The 20394-nt window shown below is 46.5% G+C and overlaps 1 protein-coding gene across 2 annotated transcripts in view; it reads right to left on the bottom strand.

The window, feature by feature from the left end:
- Positions 1 to 20111, bottom strand: part of NAT10 (N-acetyltransferase 10) — a 204502-nt gene extending 184391 nt beyond the window's left edge. The window contains exon 1 of one of the 2 annotated variants that reach the window (XM_086959584.1): positions 20007 to 20111. The gene's annotated coding sequence lies outside the window, so the exon portion shown is untranslated. Of the gene's footprint in view, positions 1 to 19978 lie in introns of both variants that reach the window. The other variant, XM_086959585.1, reaches the window with a different exon arrangement.
- Between the last annotated feature and the right edge of the window lie 283 nt (positions 20112 to 20394).

Here is a 20394-nt window from a genome sequence, read left to right as displayed (position 1 = left end):
TCTGAGTACACGACACGAGGCAAGCCGTATCGTGGGAAGAATTCTCGAACCAGCTGCCTGGCAGTGGTCGGAGCAGTGTAATCTGGGACTGGATATGCTTCGGTCCAACGGGAAAGTGCACAAACAATTACGAGGACATATTTGAATCCTCGACAACGGTCCATCTGGATATAATCCATCTGGAGGACTTCAAAAGGGTGATCGGGAGGATGAAATCCACCTTGCTCTACAGGGACGCTTTTACCTGGATTGAACTGACAACAGATCATGCAAGTGCGCACTTTCTGTTTTGCTGCTGCTCGTAAGTGTTTGTTGTACCAGAGATTCTGTAAACTGTCTAACATCGCTTTCTCTCCTAGATGTGCTGGACTACGTGCTGTATTTATTATGACTTGAACCATAGAGTCGGGGAGAAACCATGTAGATTTTCCCTTCGTCGTCCAACCTTGATCTGTCTGGATCCCTCCTAGTTCAGTCCATTTCTTTATTTCATCTGGAGTAGCATGTGTCTGAATATCGATTACATCTAGTGTGGGATCCCTAACTGTCATACAATGTGTCGGTACTATTGTCTTTGTCACGTCAGTTGTCTGGGTGTGAGTCAATGCTGTATGTTTTGCTGTCTGGTCTGCCAGGTCGTTACCCTGGGAAACAGAATCCGTAGCTTTAGTATGTGCTTTATACTTCATGACGGATATGCCTGAAGGCAGATGTATTGCTTCTAACAGTGCTTGAATGAGGGGACCGTGTTGGATCTTGGCACCGTGAGAGGTCAAGAAACCTCGTTCTTGCCATAACATTCCAAAGTCGTGTACGACTCCGAACGCATAACGGGAATCAGTGTATATGTTAACATTTCTGTTCTTGGCTAGTATACAGGCTCGGGTCAGAGCGATGAGCTCTGCTGCTTGAGCAGACAGTGTATTAATACGATATGTTTCTTTTACTTCAGTTTCAGTGGTCACTGCATACGCAGCCACTAATTCTCCTGTACTTGTTCTCATACATGAACCATCCACGTAAAGTGTCAGGTCTGGATTTGTCAATGGAACATCTGTGAAGTCTCGTCGGGGCTTTGTTACTGCATTAATGATCTCTATACAATCATGCGGGGCTGGATCTGTCATAATCGAAGGTAACAATGTTGCGGGGTTCAGAATGCTGCAGCGTCTGATTTCTATGTGTGGCTGGAATAGCGTCAGTTCATAACCTGTCAGTCGTGCTATAGTCAAGTGTTGAGTCTGGGTTCTGTTTAAAAGAACCTCTACAGAATGTGGAACTTGAACTGTTAATGGATGTCCTAAAACAATTGAGTCGCTCTGTCTGATTGCTAGTGCTGTTGCTGCTACTGACTTCAAGCACGCAGGGAGTGCCTGGGCTACTGAATCCAATGTACTTGAAAAATAAGCGCAAGGCTTATGTGAACCTGCTTGGTCTTGAGTGAGGACAGACAACGCTGTACCATCACGTTCTGTAACAAAAAGTGTAAAAGGTTTGCTGTAACATGGTGTCGCTAAAACTGGTGCTTGGCATAAAGCTTTCTTTAATTCCTCAAAGGCCTGTGTATGTTCCTGAGTCCAAGGAAGGACAGTCGAAGTCGCTGCCTCCTGTGTTGTCAACTGAATGAGTGGTTTAGCTAGAAATGCATACTGAGGAATCCATTGTCTGCAGTACGAGGTGAGGCCTATAAAGGCCCGCACTTCCTTTTGTGTCTGGGGTTGTGGCATATTTACAATTAACTGGATACGGTCAGGAGTGAGCTGTCTCCCCACTTTGGACAGCAAGTGACCCAAGTACACAACTTGCTGAACACAGAATTGTAGCTTCGAAGGAGACACCTTGTGTCCCTTGTCGGCCAGAAAATGTAAAACTGTCAGTGATGCTTGTTCACATTCGGGTTCACTTCGTGCGGTGATCAGCAGATCATCGACGTATTGCAGTAAGGCGGTGTTAACTGGCATTTGAATACAATCAAGTTGTCTTTTCAGTGCTTGACTATAGATGCTGGGGCTTTCTGTGAATCCTTGAGGTGCGCGTGAAAATTTGAAACTTCGTCCATTTAAACTGAATCCGAAGAGATATTGGCTCTCTGGGTCAATAGGCACACTAAAGAAGGCGTTCTTGAGGTCAATTACAGTAAAGAACGTTGCTTCTGAATCAATAGCAGTCAATAGGGATGAGATGTCGGGAACCACAGGGTACTGTGGTACAATGCATTTATTTAGTTCTCGTAAATCAATCACCAGCCGATATACTGGCGGTGCATTGGATCAGTACGTTTAAGAATCGGAATGATAGGGGAATTACATATATTGGAGTCGGTCTCTACGACCACTCCTTGGGCAATGAGCTCTTCAATGATTTCGAGTAAAGCCACTACAGCATCGGGTGGTAACTTGTATTGTCTGATTCGTGGTAGAACAACACCTGGCTTTAGTGTAACACGGTATGGTGTAATGTGCATGCAGCCTACATCGGTTGGGCCTTGTGCCCACAAGTGATCCGGTACATTTTTCAATCTGACGTCAAACTCTCGTAATACATAGTGACCCTTGAAATCTCGCAAGAAAAGTCTAACTCCTTCCGGAGAACAACATATCACTGCTCCTAGAGCCTTCAGTGTCTTTATTCCTAACAAGTTTTCTGGACATGATTTCGTAAGTAACAGGTCTGTAACACGTGATAATGGACCCACAGCCAGGGGGACGGGTTTCGATACCTCATTTACAATAGGTTGTCCTGAAAAACCAAGGGAAACATTCTGTGAGCCTGAGAGGGGTGCCCCTGGGACTTCATCATGGCTTATTGTTGTGCGACTTGCCCCTGTGTCAATTAAAAACTTTCTGTCTTTTCCCAATACTTGACTGTGTACATAAGGACCCTCTTGATCTACAGGAATCTCAATAAGAGGCAAGCCACCCTCCCTCTCTAGGCTGTTTCATGTGTATCGTGGATAATCGGGGTAATCAGATTGGGCATACTGGTACATCTGTTGTGAAACTTGCTGAGTCGCGGCAATGGGCTGTGGCTGTGACTGTGGTACCGCTACTGTCTGTGCTGTATGTGGTGAAACATGCATAGGCTGTGTATTCTGCATGGGCTGTATATTCTGTGAAATCTGTTGCTGGACCTGGTCTTGTCTAGGCGGACGCGGTCTTTCTTTAGTTTTACCTGTTGATATATTATGTTTCAGGACTGGGCATTCATGTACGTAGTGACCTGGTTGCTTGCAATAGTTGCATGTCCCCTTAACGGGAGCTGCGGCGTTACCTGTCTGGGTCGTACCCTTTCTCTGGCCGTCGGCTGGAACCGACTGGGCCACTAACATTTTCATTTTCGTGTCTTTCATGCGTCTCTGTTCATGATCCTGTTCTTCTCTGATTCTGTTCTGATGGTACTGTAACATTTGTAACATCTGGGATGGCGTATTTGCTTGCCATGTACTCTCAACCTTATATACACGGTTCTTAACTGCTGTCAGGGAATTCTCGACTAACTTTGATACAAAAAGATGTGGGTACGACTCGCTACCTGGTTTTAGGCCACTATTAATAATGAAACATTTCTCGAATCTTGAATAGAAGTCACTGGTATCTTCATCGTGTTTCTGTTTACAGGCTGAGATTGCGTCCCAGTCTTCCTTTTTAGTGGTCAGTAATCTTGGCAGAACCTGTACTATCAAACCTGGTAATGCTTTAGCTTTCTCCCCAAGGCCTAGCCCTGGAGTACGAACTTTTTCCTCGTCTTCTATTTCTGTCCATATAATCTTTTTGTCTCCCACCTCCCATTCTCTTTCCTTGAGTTTCTCGTAGATGCCTGTGGGCAACAATACCTTTAACATTTTCATGATATCTGTATATGTGTAATCTCCCATGAGTAACATGTCTTTAAGTTCTCTGTGAAAACCTGCAGGGTCTTTGTCGTGACAGGGTACTAGTTTCTTCATTTCCAATAGTTCTAACTTGGTCAGAGGTGTGTGTACATACACACGTTTCAAGGTATTATCGGTACCCATAACTGGATGTACTTCTCGTAATGGGTTCTGTCTTTCAAGACGCTCCATATGATACATTTTTCTTTCTGGGGGCGGAGTGGAAACATATTGTGTACTTAAGAAAGTGTTATATCTGTGCCGTTGTTCTAGAATTATTTGTATTAACTTGGTACTTAGGCCTCTCCATCTATCCATGAGTAGTGCTTCTAATGTATCGTGTAAGGGACCTGGATCAGAATGTTGATTTCTGTATAACGTGAGGAGGTGCTGAATCATATATGTACCTGCTAATTTCTGCTCGTCTGGGGATAGATTCAGAAATGTCTGCGCTACTGTGTCATCATTGTATATATTAGGATTGTCAGCCCATAGTACTGCTGACCGGGCTAGTTCTTGTTCATCCATAGAATTGAGTACATGGTACCCCATTCGTTCTCGAAGCATTTTATCAGTGTCTTGAAACTGATGTTCAGGAGAATTCGGTTTTGATATGCCAGAGAGAAAAACTCTCTTGCTTTCTGGACGAATGCCTTTCCTAAGGTAAGTTCCCTTACCTACATACGCTATTGTATCTGTAGTCGTTTCTGGTACTTCAGATCCTTCCTCCTCCTCGGAGGAGGCATTTTCTTTTTCTTTTTCGTGCATCTCTATTACTACTTTTCTTATTTTCTTGTACATACTAGCTATACAATTCACTTTATCATGTTTTCCTTCGGATATATTTTGGCCCCACTTGTTTAGGGCTTCCATTTCATCCTGGTCTGTCCCTGGCCTGTCTCGGTCTCTTATTAAGCAATTTATGAAAAAACGTAGTATATATGCTTGAGTGTCAACTTTCTGATGTGCCAGGGCCTCCTTAATACTTTCAGGATTTTCCCCAGTCTGGAAAAAATGATATATTCTATCTAGGTGATCAGTCATCCCTGAGAATAACACTAGGTAATCTGTAGCTTGTCGCAAACGTAGTGATGCTATCAACATTCTATCGTCTTTGCCGGGTACTGGATCATATCTGCAAACTGGAAGCGGTTCTTTGAGTATGTCGAGACGGGGTGATTGGAGTGTAGGGTGGTTCTGCATGTCCCTAAGGTGTAATCTGTGTGTTGCTGGCGGGGTCTGGTAACGCCCGGTCGCACCTCCTGAGGCAGAGGCTTGGGCATTATCCCTCTGTGGAGTCTGTATATGTACTTGAACTGGTCTCTTAGTAGGATCAGGTAGAAACGGATTTGGTATCTTAACCTTAGGTGTGAGAAGCGGTGGGGGTGGAGGGACGACAGGCTGTCGGACGGGGGAACTTTGTTGCGGTAATGGCGGGATATGGTCTGGAGGCGGGTTGCCATCTCCGTCCCAGTCACCGTCAGTAGGCGGGGCGCGTGAATTGGTGTAAGCGGGTGCTACATCATCTAGATAGGAATTCAGAAATATGTCTTTAGTGGTCCTGTGAGTTACTTTAGTCGGAACCAATGGTGGCGGCAGATCTTTCGGTATTTCTGAAGTGGCTTCAGGCGAACCCTCGGCCACTAAGTACATGCCATTTACAAGATTATTTCGTGCGCGGTCTACTTGTTCTGTTTTTACTCGAATCCCTTCAATAACTAATTCATTTTCTCGTACTTTATCCGGCGCCTCTCTAAGTCTGTCTTCTCTACGGAGTTCTTTTTCGGCACGTTTATGTGATTCTTTACGCCACAGTTCTATGGCATCTTTCTGTGATTGTCTGGCTTTCTTTCTCCATAGAGCTTCTTCTACTTTCAGGATGCACTCAGCATCCCACGTTCCTGTAACGGGCCATCTGTGTCTTTCTTCTAGGTGCTTAGTATAATCGGCCCATAAATCTAGATACAATATGGCGTCTATGCCATGTTTATGGTACATGAAATTTCCAGGCGTGTCCCTAGGGGGGATAGGAATTTCTTCCTCTAGTATCCCTTTCCTAGTTCCTATCTGCTTTAACTTATTGAAAAACGGCATCTTGTTTACTTAATACTGTATACTCAATCCTTGCTATTTAATTCTGAACACAGCTAGTTACACAAGAACACAATAATGCACATTAAAAACAGTCACTCATACCACGACATTAATCACATGAAAGACATTTGAGACATATATGACTACCCCCATATACTGGATGTACTGCTAAACAGCACAGATACACTGCTAAGAACAGTGCAAGAACTAGAATAACGGATATACTGCTAAACAGTACAGATACACTGTCTAAAACAGTGCAGACCGAATTTGTGTACCCAAACCCGTCTTTACCGGATACATAATAATGCACCCGTCTAGATACGTCCCAGCAATGGTACTCACCGGGAAGCACGGAAACAGAAGGCCTCGGAAAACTCGACTGGACTGGACCGGACTCGACTCGACACGTGGATACTTCGGAAACTGGTGGGCCTCTTGACATCTCGGACCTTGCTTCTTTCGGCTAGGCTCTGGTCGGGATCCTCCGCACTCCTCACCGCCTCGTCTGGGTGCTGATCGCAGTCTTCGTCACCTCCGTGGGCCAGAGGGAGATACAGGAAATCCTGCCAGTACGCGTAGTTCCGTCTAACTGATGGCAGGGGACAGAGCTTGCAACGCACCAACCGCCGCGTGGGGTGGGGGAGGGGTCCCTATTCGGGTGCCAAAATAATGTGGTAAATATTTGATTTACCGTCCTAATTTCTATGCAGGTAAGTACTTAATCAATAATAACTCAATCGGAAAGAAAGAGGCAGAGTCCGTGGTGTTAGAGTTCTTAGGGGTTTTATTCCTTAAAAAGGAATGGTACCAGACCGGATATCATGTTCCTACCACCACTGGGGTGTAGGAAGGGATAGAGCAATATTTTATTGACAATACATAGCTTATATACTTAAATCACATTATAGAAATCAATACAGTAGGCGTAACAGCTGAGAGAAACAAGATAAAACACACACGTGGTAGTGATACGTAATTAGAAGGCGTGAACTAGGCGTGAACATAGAGGTGTGTGCTAGAAACGTCACATGTGAGTGTCACGAGTAGGTGGGTACAAAGCAGAATTTGGCAATGTCAGCAGAAATCGGAGCCCTGGATGCGTGCGCAGCTGCATGACGTGTGATTGACGTGAAACTGGAGGGTGCAGGGGACTTGACATTTACACTGGCGGAAAGAGACAGAAGTCTGGCATGTCAGATCAACTCGTACCTCTATCATATCTGGTATCTGATGTTTAGGAACCATATTATCTAGAAGGAAAAGGTCTCTGGGGCAGAAGCTATTCTATACTGACTGTGAGTGCGTGTATAAGCGTCTAAGTGTCTGTATGAGATGCGAGGGGGCATGGGCCTACCATGTTAACAGAGGCTATGAATTACTTGCACGGAGACAGTGAGGCCGGGCCCTTTGCTCTGCAGCTGGGGGGATGTTTACTTAAACTAGTAGGCAGGAATGCATTTTCGAGGAGCGGAACAGATAATTCGAAGGTTGAATACAGCCTTGGCAGGCAGCAGGCTGAGCTAAGCGCCGTGAGCCGCACAGGGAGTAAGGCAGAGGTCACGGGTACAGAGGCAGCCCAGGCTTGAGGCGTTCAGAGTCAGAAGGCAGAATTCAGGGCCTACTTCGCCAGAGCTGAAAAACGTGTAAAGTACACCACAAAAAGACGTTGTCATAGCATACTTAGGAACGGAATATTCAACCCATTCAGGGTGGGTCTGAAAGAGGACATGTTAACGTTGGACGCAAATGTATTTGCGTCTTCATAGCTGGCACAGGAGGGAAGTTACATGCACTTTAAGCTGGTACATGTAGACGGTGGGGTACACGTTAGGGAACATTACTTGACCATAAAATTTATATTTCCTCACCACCTTTCCCAACCCCACCCCTATGGGGGTTGGAGGCGAAGTTAAGCACATTTTTCAGTCAACTTCAACTTGAAGTTGAGGGGACTCCTCCGATCAGGGCTAGGTCTATGACACCGCCTCCCCCCACAGGTAGGCCCATTGGCTTTACCTGCTACTTCCCTAATCTTAGTATTTAGGTGGCTCTCTCGCACCAGGAAACAAGATATGCAATGGCCTAAAAAGACATCCCTGCCGAGAAGACTTGCAGACTGATTGCCATGGCCCAACATTTGCTATTTCTGTTACAGATCAGCATAGTGAGACCCTTCTCTTGCAGCAATACCACATACAGAAAACATGCCCAGCTAGAGTGCCATAGGAACAATGCTGTATTAAACATGAGCTCTAGACTCTAAGCTTACCACAAGTGCAAGACACCTTTCAGGGCCTAGTGTAAGGGGACTAATCTTGAGGAATACTCCCCGTTTATTATAACCTTAGCTGGGATTGCTTACACTAAGTGATATTATATGTCGCCAAGAGCACCAGTTCAAGGCATCTGATCAAGAAACAATGATTGCCAAGGTAAAGAGTCCTGCAATTATCTATTCTGGCCAAGGAATCCCACACCATAAACTTCCTTGTCCTGCCCAATGTTTTCCAAATATCTGTACTGCTGTGATTGTGAGATCAGTGCATTTTAAGTATTAATTTGAGGCATGTGATTTTAGTTTGATTAACATGAAATTCAACTGCATATTTAAATTACATTTTCTTCCTTATAGAGTTGCATTTTTTAATATTTGTTTTTAGTGCGATTCTTAAAAATAATATTGTGTTTATAGCAAGCTCTTACTAAACTAAGATCACACTTGATGTGGGTTTCACATTTCTTCTAACAAACACCTATCTCTATGATCTGACAAAAAAAAAATAAGACTGACATTTTTTTTAAAGAGGCTATAACATAGGCACAGTAACAAGAAACAGAGGCATGCATAGTCCAAACAGATAGATCTGGGTTTGTCAAAGTAAATAACTTAGCTCCTCATAAAAGTTTGGCACTGGTCAGACAAAGCCAAAAAAGGTATGAAGTTTATCAACATACATTAATAAGTAAGGTTCAACAGTGATGTCATGAGATCTTGAGGGACAGACTCAAGTTGAGCGGTGGTACTAATAAGGCACTCGCTTGGTTCACATCATTCATAAAAAACAGGCGGAACATTATGACCCTTGGCGGCCGCAAATCCTCAGAAAAGCAGCTATCAGCAGGTGTACCGCAGGGCTCATCTTTGAGCTCGACATTGTTTAATTTATATATGACCCCATTGCTTACTCTAATTGATTCCTTTGACATAGAAGCTATTACATATGCAGACGACACCCAGATCATTCTTCATCAAATAAAAATCCCACTACCGCTGAACAGAAATTCCACCACTGCCTAACGGCAGTTAAATCTGGATGGAACTTAATCATGTGAAGTGTAACAGTCAGAAAACGGAAATCATGCTGTTCGGGAGGAGTCAATCCCTTCACACCCAGTCAGTGGTGTCCGGCCAACACAGTCCCACCACCAAACACGGCAGTTACAACACGTAACCTAGGAATTAAGTTTGATCCAACCTTATCCTTTCACAACTAAGTACTTGCAGTGGCTGGTATGTGCGTCACACTATAAAAATACTGAGAGTTTTTAGATCTCCTCCCACTGAATGCAAGGAAGACAGTGGCCGTTGCATTGGTCTTGTCTCGTTTGGACTACTGCAACAGCCTCTATGCAGGGACAAACAAAGCTGTTCTGAAAAAGCTACAGGTGGCCCAGAACGCTATAGCTAGATTGGTACTTCATCTTCCGAGAGGATCTTCATCAGAGGCAGCACTCAAACCACTGCATTGGTTGCCGATACACAAAAGGATCCTATTTAAAGTCCTAGTAATTATGTTTAAAGCCCTAAAGGCTAAAGGGCCGGCCTATCTAAGGCGAAGAATACATCCTTATATTACGCAACGTCTGCTACGGTCAACCTCAGTCAATCTCTTAGCAGCCCCAAGCTATTGCCTGAAAACAAAAGTGGGTAAATCAATTGCGGTACAAGGAACCAAGGCATGGAATACGCTGGCACTTGAGTTGAGATCGACACATTCAGAACCTCTTTTCAGGAAGCTTCTAAAAACATGGATGTTTTCCGTAATGGACAAATTGGTACTCTGCCTCATATGAGCTTCCTTCCTTGCTGTGCCCACATGGTGCTCTCACACCACACACCTCACATGCCAGCGCAAGATACACTGTGGAGAGAACGCCGCGCTCTATAAATACCTTCTTTCATTCATTCATGTCACAGATTTAGTGATAGAGTTACAATAAAAAAATAAAAAAAACTGGCAATAAAGAAAGAGGGACTTTTAATTTCTTAACTGTGGACATTATAATAATAAGAAGAATATCAAGGGAGGTAAAGCTGCAAATCTACAAACTAGTTAAAAACTAAATATTAATCATAGTCCAACTTATGATACTAACTTTTTCCTTTACTATCTACAGTGCCCCTGTTGACTATCCTAGCACAAGAGCACCATTAAAACATATACTCTACAATCGAATTTCACAAAACATTTTGAGAATAATTCTCATATCTTCAAACAGTTTTCAAGTCCTGGAAGTAACTCCAGAATTCACGGGTGGTGGCGATAGATCCAAGTTCTCACAACAGAGAAAATGTACTGGATAAAGCGTCTGTGTACACTATGAAAATATAAGTAGCAACTGTGTTGTTTTCAGTAAACAAGAGACAGACTACACACAAAATAAAACAAGCTGTGATGATTTCTTTAAATGCTTAGACGCAAGTGTATAATCAATTAACACATCTGTTCAAAAGCAGTAATCTAAACCAGGGTGCCATTTAAATACAGTTACAGGAAAGGATAGTTACAACTAGGCAGCAAGTTCTTACAAACAGAACAAAATAGTTGTGTAACAGAAGATAAACTAATAAAGGAGAGTAAGCACTGGAAGACAGTGAAACACGTCGCGTGTGATGAGGAGCTTTAATAAATGTTGCTAAACATACTGACTAAAGGCAACTATTGTGAAATTCAACACTATAAGAAGATATACATCAAATATATCATCGTATTTCAAGTTAATAACAAAAATCTTACATGCCCAAAGAGAAGACAGAATGCACTGATGCCACAAACAGAATGAACAAAGATGTTAAGAAACAGCATTAACACTAAATGAGTACATGATGTAAAGAACACAACTACCGGTTGTACAACCAAACTGTACAAATTGTATGATAACAGACTACAACAGTAACTGGGAGTAGATAAATATAGGCGCTTGTTGGGCTGATTTTTTTTAAAATAAAGAATTACATTTTGATGCTCTAGTATGGACACTCATTTAATCGTTTCTCCTGACACTGTCCATGAACAATGGATTCATTCTAACGGAATTTAAGATTGAACAACCGCTTTCACATCCCCTGCCTGCCCTGCCACTGTGCGGACGATTAGCGCCGAGAGCTGACAACCTTGGGGAATCGGCGCTGACGCCAGAGCCTGAGACACGGGCAGTGCCGCACAGAGACTAGCTGCGGACACGCTACAGGCGCTAGCAGAGTGGACAGAGATTATCCGAGCCACACCGATGGCTCACACACTGACTGGACGCACTGTGAGGTGACCACTAGCTGGCGCACACGCCCAAAAGCACGAATAAGTGGCCAGGCACCTAAGGACATAACAGGAGCTACCGCCTAGGACAGACAGTTTCATAAAAGGAGCGCGTACAGAAAACTGACGACCCGGCAGCCCTCCAGAGCCGCCATAAACCAAACATCGCGACCTCTGAGAAGAGCACCACGACGACTCCCGCCGCCGCCAATTCTAGCGAACTCCGCGGCGTCCCACACCTGCTGCTCTGCTCATTTCTGGAGGGGTGAAGACACGCACTGGCACCGCTGGTGCTCAACTAAAGGGGAAAACGGACAATCCACCAAAGCAGATGGAAGCCGACCTAGTGACAACAAAACTGGAAACAGTACTCGACGCCATGGAACGGCTGGAGGAATCGCTCCAACAGACTCGTACCTCACTAGAAACCAGAATAGACAGTGTTGCAATAGACCTTACACACCTGAGAACTGACCACAAAAAACTTGTGCACCACGCTGGAGGGAACGGTGGCTGACCTCGAGCCCAAAGTCGCCCAGACGGATAAACACGTCAGAGACCTCCTGAACAGAGTGGAATTTTTAGAAGACCGCGCTGAGGATGCAGAAGGGCAGGCACAGCGAAACAACATCAGGCTTGTTGGAGTAGCGTAAAGATGGGAAGGGAGAGAACCCACACAACACGTGGAGGACTGGCTGCGCACGCTGCTTCCAGAGGGCACGTTATCACCGTATTTCATGGTGGAACGCGCACACCAAGTACCAACGAGACCTCTCCCCGCAGGCTCCAACCCCAGACCATTATTTCTCCGAATCCTCAATTACCGAGACCGCGACGCGATCTTGCGCGAATCCAGGAAACTGGACGACATCCAGATAGACAATGCCAAAATAATGCTATTTACTGATTACACAGTGCAAGTACAGAGCCAAAGACACTCCTTCCTTGATGTGAAGAAGAGACTGCGGCAAATAGGACTCAAGTACTCTCTCCTTTTGCCCGCCAAGCTAAGAGTGGTAGCTCAAGACAAAACGCATTTCTTTACCAGTCCGGAGGAAACTGAGGCCTGGCTGGATGCTGGCGTGGACTCAACGCCCAGGCGAATGCAAGGATCCACCACAACGACGCGTACATGGTGCCCCCTGCGGCGCCGCAGATCATCAACAACCCGCCCGTCACGGGGGGCGGCAGGACACTCCCCACCTGTGGAACAGGTACTACAGGAGCAGCAAGACGCTCTGCGCAGGGTCACGGAGTTCAGCAGCTAACCACCGTCGAACCATGCTCCAAACAGCAGCCCAGAAACTTTTCAGAGTGATGATGAGGAGATCTATGGTATTCCGGACTCCCAGCAATCTGTGGACCAACCGGACGTCACACCACAAACGGCAAACCTGATCGCCTGAGGTACTCACTGACCCGTAGCGAGGGGGACCTGGCCGGACATACTCGACCTGCACAGACAGTCGGACACTCACGGGTCTGCGGCCCTGAGGCGACCAAAACGAAACCTTTAAAGAATCGGAAGCAGGCGACGGGAAAAACGCAGTGAGTACCACCCCAGGTGTCTTTGCTCACTGCCACGATACTGGGTGACTGGCGTCCACCCTGTGGCCTCGGCCCACTACACCTGGACTGCTGACATCAGAGCTGGTGCTCGAAAATAATATGACTTCCTACGTTACGCCCTGCCTTGTCTGAATACATATGAGACGAACTGGGACAGGGAGGCCCAGCATTACGCCTGCTGAAGAACGCCTATTTGTTGAGGCCTGGGAAGGGTGAAATCCTTCACTATCAAGCACATTGTAGCTCTAACGCAACTGTGCCTAACATACAGCACCCCATAGAACTGTAAGGTTATCAGTCTCGATTGAGAGTTTGGACGGCGGCATGTTGAGCAACCGACCTTTTGGTATTGACTATTGGTTTGGACGTTCCCGGCCTGTTATGGTTTTGAATTTATGTTCCTATGGTTTTTATGAGGATATCTGTCAATTGGTAACGAGACTGTCTTACACACAGCCACGAGGGATCATGCGGGGGGTCTGGAAGTGGTGACACATGCTGGGTGAGAGGTGGGACAACGGAATTGGGTACACCTAAACTAATGTGATGAATGCAATCAAACTGTGCACTTGGAATATTAGAGGCATGCAAACACCGTCACGCAGATACCAAATCTACTCCTACCACAAACGCCATCATGTACATATAGCTCTTCTATAGGAGACACATCTGAATAAAGGGGAGGTGCAGGCGCTACACCGCAGATGGCGCGGACAGCTGTATGCCGCTGAATACTCTTCATACGCATGCGGAGCCTTGTTGTGGGTGAGTCCAGGGACTCCATTAGCAGTTGCGCACTCACATATTGACCCAGAGGGCAGATTTGTAATCATTCAGGGTAGACTGGACGGGCAGCCAGTAGTTCTGGCGTCCTTGTACTCCCACAATACAGATCAGGGAGGTTTTCTTGTGCAACTGTCAGAGAAACTGGCGCCGAGGCACGGCGCCCCTTGGCTACTGGGGGGCGACTACAATTGCATACTGGATGCGACGCTATACCGCTCCTCCCCGCCTCAAGCCGGCGCGCCAGCGCTGGCAGCCATGAGGGCGCTCGCTGATTGGGTAACGCAATGGGACCTTCATGACCCATGGCGCACCCATAACCCCAACACTAAGGCATACTCTTATTACTCGGGGCGCACACCCTACATGTACGACTAGACAGATACATGGTTACCGCTGTACTACTACCCTTCATCACGAACACCCACTACGTGGGTCGCACCCACTCTGATCACAACCCACACATATTAGATATAACATGGGAGCGTCCACACCCACCCATCCCTACATGGAGGCTACAGCCTGCTATGCTCCTGGACGCGCCATTCCGGGACTCCCTACTCACACAGACCACACAATACTTTGAGGAAAATACAGGCACAGCGTCCAGCCGACAAATCGAATGCGATGCCTTCAAGGTGGTGATCAGGGGAAATCGCCTGGGTACACAAGGACACATGCGGACGCGGCTAGAGAAAGACCTAGCACAAATAGAAACTGACCTGCTCCGGCAGGAACAGGAGGCAGATGACGGAAATGAGGGACCATTACTCACGGCGCGAGCAGAACACACAAGACTGCTAGAGCGACTTCTCCACATTAACTACGCAGCACACGCGGTACGCACACATCAACAAACCGGGAAGATTGCTGGCCTGGCTCATTAAACCAGAAGACCGTGCAGCGCCTATCACCGCAATATGTCCTGATGAGGGTGGAGTGGTATACACGCAGAGCAGAATCCACGAAGCATTCACGAACCATTACCGCACATTGTACCGCTCTCAGCTGTGAATACCAGAGACGCATATCTCGGAGTATCTCTCAGACATACAGATACCACACTTGACCACTGTGCAACAAGACGACCTCGGAGCGCCGCTCACACCTGACGAACTGCGCACTGCAATCTTTAATCTAGCTAATGGCAAGTGCCCCGGCCCGGATGGACTGCCCGCCGTATTTTATAAAGCTTATACTCTGATGTCCTGATCCCCGCACCGCTCAAAATGTACACAGCTGCGGTGGAGGACTCCTTCCTCCCCCTCACGCTGAATGAGGCCAATCTTATCTCTATCCTGAAGCCTGACAGAGACGGCACACGGCTGGGCTCTTATCGCCCTCTAGCCCTACTCAATACAGACTACAAAATACTTGCTGCGACCCTTGCCCAGCTGCTGGCTCCCCTGGTTCCCACCCTTGTCCATCAGGACCAAAACGGCTTCATGCCCGCACGCAGCACCTCTTCCAATATACGCAGACTGTTCAGAGTGCAGACATATGCCACCTAGTGTTGGACCTCGAAAAAGCATTTGACTCCGTAGAGTGGTCCTACCTCAGAGCAATACTGGACAAATATGAACTAGGAGCAGACTATATTGAGATGGTCGGGTTACTGTACCGGCGACCCACTGTGCGTGTGCGTACGGGACGGCTGTTATCTGACACTGTCAGAGTGTGCCGGGGGACCAGACAGGGCTGCCCCCTGTCACCGCTGCTCTTTTCTATGGCCATAAAACCACTAGCAGCGCTATTGAGGGTGCGAGGAGCGGACTGGGGTATCCCACTGGCAGATGGCACACATGTGGTCTCCCTGTACGCGGATGACCTGCTCTTATACATAAGAGACCTGACATGTGTTCCCCAGTCCTTGTCGACAATATTTAGCACCTTCGAAGCCATGTCAGGACTGAAGGTCAACTGGGCCAAATCAGGCGCATATCCGTTTAGCCCAGACACGCAGGAATGTCAAATTAGCCTAAATAACGGAAGACTCGCCTTGTACCCCACCACATTTCGGTACCCACGTGCAAATATGCACGCTGTTCCACCCCTTGACCAGAGTCCCCTGACTGTCGCAATTACACGTGGCGGTGACACGGAGGTGCTTCCTGCGCAGCCTGAGACTGACCCGAGAGGCACGACCGTACGCCCAGGTGCTCCCCCTGCTGGGCACCCCCGGTGGAGGTGGCCCTGTGACGGAGATAGCGCTCAAGAGCTGGGTGGAAGCGGGGGTGGAGACAGTAGGGGATTTGTACGCAGACGGCGTCCTGCGCTCCTTTGCAGAGCTGGCCAGGGACACTGATCTACCAGCCGGACAATTCCTCCTCCACGCGTCCATAATACGCAAGCTCTCGGACTCATGGGGCAACATATCTGAGGAACCACCAATGCATCTTTTCATGCAATACCTTCATGTCATGGGCAATGGCTCACATATAATTCACTGGCTAGCACAAGCCCTATTGACCCACACACAACACTCTACCCAACAGCTCTGAGAAAAGTGGGCGACAGACAGAGGACGGGAATGGACGGACAAAGAATGGAAAATGGTGCTAGCCGTTAACATTCCACGCAACGCCCGCTTTAAAACTATACAGTTCTATATCTTACATAGAGCATACTTGTCGCCAGACAAGATAAACAGATATTGCTCGATTACCACTGCTGAGTGTCCGAGATGCCTACTGGCCGGAGCGGACTTTCATATGCTCTGGACGTGTCCTTCTATACAGACATACTGGACTACGGTCACAACTCTACTAACGCTTGGCACAGGTGAAGAGATCCCACACACATGGGAGACTTGCCTGCAGGGGCTTTATAAGAGGACCAAACTGAATAAGGTACCGGCTAGATTCTGGGATCTGGGAACTGTCACAGCCAAGCGCCTGCTCACCAAACGCTGGAAACGGACTGAACCCCCTCATGCTAAGCACTGGTACGCATCATTCACCAACTGGGTAGAGGCGGAAAGTGCTACTCTCCACCGAGAGGAGACGGCAGGCATGAGGAAATTCCCCATAGTACAACTCTGGGATGACACCTTGCTATCCTTCCAACGGGCAAGTCTAGACCAGGGCATAACGTTAAAACAGCCTTCCCGGAGCCGGCCATATACATAACACACAACAGTGACACATATACCCAAAATGGCACACACGCGACCTGAATCCGATACGTGAAGAGATGTCAATCATCACAGAGGGCACTCACATGATGCTGCATAACAATCACTACATAACACCCTCATGCTCCTGACCCTGACATCCCGATTAAACCGACCGCTGATGGTCCCTCTCCTCCCCCTCCTTAGAAACACCCACACCCAGCAGAACCCCACCGTACAACGATCCAGCAGAGGACTCAAAGACAGATCTCCACAGCCATACATTGACATTCAACATGACACATTCATTTCTTAATATCCTCCTCTTAGTTCAGTAGTCAAAAGATTCACAGCACAGTTCAAGCAGATATTTTCTTCTATTCGCCTCTACACTTGGTCCCAAGCGGCCTTTCCAAAAGTACCCTTTGTTGAGACACACTGGCGTCCCCAGCATGCACAGACTCGCTACAAACTGGTATAGATTGAACTAATTGTTGCAGACTGCTCGACAGTTGATAACCCTGCACAATTAATACACTAGATAGCGAGCCACATGCAGACGGATGGGGAGGGCTGGAGATGGAGGCGTCGGTTCGCGACCATGCCGCCCCGCGCCACCTCTCATCCCCACACTCAAGACCGTGCAGATGGCACCGCAGAGCATCATCATATGATATGCACCGTATACCACCTTAGGTGGCGCTCCGTCACTTACGCTGAGATACAAAGTGAGATGTGAGATTTGATTTAATGTGACTCTGCAATGTAACTATACTGTGGAACAACCTGACTGCTTATCTCGTATTTACAACAAGTATAAATGTAAGTTGTTTCTAACGGTTGGAAAAACTAATAAAATATATACAAACCAAAAAAATCAGAGCTGTGTGAATAATAACTGTGTCAGCCCCGTGCGTGAGGTGCATCATCAGAGCTGTGTGAATAATAACAGATGTGAGCAACAGCATACTCTTGCACACAATCTCACTAATTCAAAGTTTGCTAAAAAAAATTATGCAACGCATTGTCATACACAATGCCAATAACTCAAACTTTAATGCTGCGAGACCTATTGCATTGTAAATGCTTGTTACTTTACTGCTTGCAACTCTAGCTAACGCACTGATGTGAAACTCTATTTTTTCTTTGGAAAAACTTTTTTTTATTTTTCATTTCAGTGTCCGGAGTTTACGAACATTATCAAACAACAATCATCTCCATTAGTAATGAGTCGATGTTGTACACACTTTGATGTATATAGATCAAAAGTTATCAGTACATTCTAGGCACGCCTCAGACAACATTCCAATAAAACACCCCTCCCTCCCTTCCATGCATGATCGGTGCAAATGTGACAGTGGGTCTCGCTGAATATCATGGGCTGTCTTCAGGGGTAGAGAATGTATCTGGCGGTTCACAAATGTTCCCTCGGAATTCATTCTATTTCCTGGACCATTTTTTGGGGCATCCCCGGTGCGTATACACTGCTTTTGATACTCTACTTTTGAAATAAATATATAAACTGCTTACAGTCTTGATTAGACTATCACAACATTAACAGTAGCTCGGGATAATTTTCATTGAACAACACTAGCTCTTATTACATAAAAGGTTGGAGACCTATTTTAACACCCTGTTATACAGCCTCCAGTCCAGATATAGTTATCGGGCTAAAAAGTATGGGGCAGATTTACATTAACTGGCGCATCACTGCAGATCGGCAGGGATACGCCTGTTATTGTGAGTCACGGCACGCCACCATGGATGCACCACATTTACAATGCGGCGCATTGCTGGAGTTGGGTCGCAAGCACGACGCTGCTCCAGCAAGGCTCGGGGGTGCCCTAGCCTGAAAATGCTGCGTCAATCTTTTTGACTGCTTCAAGCAGGCGCAGGGTATTGATGTAGCATGGCCTTAAAAGTAACTGAGTGAATTCTTGTAGATTTCACTCAGCCACTTTTAGGAGGCGTTCCTGCATCGGAATGCCCCGTCCCCCCTCTGCGCCGGAACACCTACATGTGGTGCAGGGCTTTGCAACGTGACGCATCTCCCAGATGCGTCACGTAAATACCCCGCACCATGGCGCTGGCTTTGCGCCGCTGCATCACAAAAGTGACGCAACTGCGACGTAAAAGAGGAGCAAGGGGCTTGTAAATCTGCCCCTAACTGTTGAGACTCAAATAGGAGCAGCTTTACTCCAGGGTAATAGAGGAAACATGTAAGGCCTTCTACAATATATTGGCATGTCAATAGCAAACACTTACCCATTTTCTCATTTAGTGCTCCTAATGACTAACATTAGAGGCATAATAGTTTGCGAGGTGCCTTGAACTGTCATGCTGCAAAATACTTATTCACACCATCCCAGAGCCGTAGCTTAGTTACAAAAAGTTCCCATTTTCTGGCTTTCTGCATCCAGAATCAAGACTGCCGATTTTACACCGGTGAACTACTCCATCTAGCCAGTGGTTCAGAAAGATTCAATTGTTTGATGGCTGTCACATAGATGGGTGTTATATCTAAGGTTTCAACCTTACATCTTCCCTGTTTCTGTCTAAACACCTAAGAAGAATAAACGTATCATCTCTAATATATCCAAGTCTTCTGGAACTCTTTAATAGGAAATAACAATGGGCCGCTATGGTGCAACAACTACTACATTATTTCTTAGGTTCATTTTCAGAATCCCCTGGAAACCCAGTGGCCTTTTATCCAGCACTTTCTGAACATACGTTTGTAAAATTCACGACTATCCATTTTCGTTCACACGGGGCTGTAAATTACACCACTTACCATTTTTATGCACACAATTTATGCCTAGGAGGACTCCCTCCCACCCCCGTGGCCCTACCCCCTCAAGTCACTGTTCCCCGGCACCCCTTACCTTTTATCACCCCTGAAACTTAAGCTCAATTGCTGGGCTAGCTCTAAACCCAGGCCGGCAAATGCGATTAAATATTAACATGTGGACATTTTTCCAAAAGTCGGCAATCCTGGGTTCCCCTCACTTGTTACCGGCGCCTGAACAGCCCTCACCTGTCAGCTGCAGACCCGTGGTGTCCGGTACTTCAGCAGCAGGAGGCTGTGGAGACTGTGCCTGCAATGGACTCACATGGGGTGCTGGGCGCCGCCATAGACATCAAAAGCGGACTGCTGCTTCTACAAGCAGCTAGTGCGGCTCACACAGAGCAATAACTGCCCGCCATCTTGGATTGACTGCGAATACAGGAACTTTATAAAGAAAGAATCATAACACCAGCCACGTTACAAGTGTCATTGAAATAGTATAAGGCAACAAATGTTTAGTTATACAGGGAAAAGTATATGCGTTACATATCGTTTCCTCGATCAACGGAAAGCCTAAAAATATAATCGTCATTATAAATTACAGGCTTTTATCATTCAGTAATAGTGATTTCCGAAG

This window comes from Lissotriton vulgaris, chromosome 2_2, assembly GCF_964263255.1.
Source record: "Lissotriton vulgaris chromosome 2_2, aLisVul1.2, whole genome shotgun sequence".
Lineage (NCBI taxonomy): Eukaryota > Metazoa > Chordata > Amphibia > Caudata > Salamandridae > Lissotriton > Lissotriton vulgaris.
The sequence above is the reverse complement of the archived record's forward strand: the minus strand, read 5'-3'. Positions and strand labels throughout refer to the sequence as shown.